Source organism: Apium graveolens, chromosome 5, assembly GCF_009905375.1.
Source record: "Apium graveolens cultivar Ventura chromosome 5, ASM990537v1, whole genome shotgun sequence".
In the NCBI taxonomy this organism is placed as follows: Eukaryota; Viridiplantae; Streptophyta; class Magnoliopsida; order Apiales; family Apiaceae; genus Apium; species Apium graveolens.
This window is the reverse complement of record NC_133651.1, coordinates 255,142,104-255,143,587: the sequence shown is the minus strand read 5'-3', so window position 1 is coordinate 255,143,587 and position 1,484 is coordinate 255,142,104. Positions and strand designations below refer to the sequence as shown.

General features: G+C 38.7%; 1 non-coding gene across 1 annotated transcript; it reads left to right on the top strand.

Moving 5' to 3' along the window:
* Positions 1–491: 491 nt before the first annotated feature.
* Positions 492–598, top strand: LOC141663329 (small nucleolar RNA R71). The gene has a single exon (XR_012551408.1). It is a non-coding gene; the product is annotated as a small nucleolar RNA R71 (small nucleolar RNA).
* Positions 599–1,484: the final 886 nt, after the last annotated feature.

Here is a 1,484-nt window from a genome sequence, read left to right as displayed (position 1 = left end):
ATTTTCAAACTGCTGTAACGGTTGTTGCATCGCATTCTGATTATTGCTCTATCTGAAGTTACGATGATTCCAGTTGTCAGGATGATAAGTTTCTGGAACTGGTTGCTGCGATCTCTGAAAGTTTCTCACAAACTGAGCTGATTCACTAGATATAGCGCATTGCTCCGTTGCATGCGAACCTGCACATAGCTCACAAACACTAGTTATCTGATTAACATCATAGTTAGCCACAGAATCGATCTTCATAGACAACTCCTTTAGTTGAGCAGTGATAGCTGTAGCTGTATCCACTTGAAGAACTCTTGATACCTTTCCATGTGGCAATCTCTAAGTTGGATACTAATATTCATTAGTAGCCATTACTTCAATTAGATCATAAGCTTCATCGTAGCTCTTAGCCCATAAGGCTCCACCTGATGCTGCATCGAGCATGGTTCTGGACTGTGCTCCCAAACCATTATAAAAAACAATTGATGATCATCCCATCAGGCATTCCATGATGAGGACACTTCCTAAGCATCTCCTTGTAGTGCTCCCAAGCTTCATATAAAGATTCTCCTGATTGTTGCGCAAATTGAGTAAGAGTATTCCTGATTGCAGCTGTCTTTGCCATAGGGAAGAATTTAGTGAGAAACTTTTGAGCAAGATCTTCGCAAGTAGTAATCGAACCAGCTGGAAGAGAGTGTAACCAGCTTTTAGCCTTTTCCCTCAGAGAGAATGGGAATAATCTCAGCTTCACAGCATCTTCAGAAACACCGTTGAACATGAAGGTGTCGCAAATCTCAATGAAATCCCTAATGTGCATATTGGGATCTCCCGTTGGAGAACCCCCAAACTCGATTGAATTATGAACCCATTGAATTATGCCAGGCTTGATCTCAAAGGTATTAGGTGTGATAGATGGCCTGACAATGCTAGATTGAATGTCATTGATCTTGGGTTAAAAAATCCAAAAGGCTTTCGTTCGTGTTGCTGGATCTCCCATTGTAATGAGTATCTGAAAAATAAACAAATAAACCGTGAAAGTAAAAGAATCCAAGTCTGTGAACTTTAATGAACACTGATGACAAGCACATAAACTAAAAATTAACACCGAGTCCCCGACAGCGGCACCAAAAACTTGTTAGGTCGAAAACATGCACTAAAATTCACGCAAGTATACGCGTTCGCAAGTAGTATAAGATATAAATCAGATTCGTTCCCACAGAGACTGGTTTAGGTTAAGTTCAATTTATGCACCTATGCAACAATGTATGGTTATCGCTCAATGCTAAGACAAATAACAATTTGGGTTTTGATTAAACTAAGAGATTATACTAAATAGCATTAACTAAGAGAATTGAGGTTGAATTACTTATATGAGACAAACATGGGATTCTAACTTCATTAAATACTTCATTCAAAGTCATTGTTATTAACCTTAGCATGCAATGTTGATGACAACTAACCAGATAACAAGAAACTAGTAAACGCCAACTTTCGTT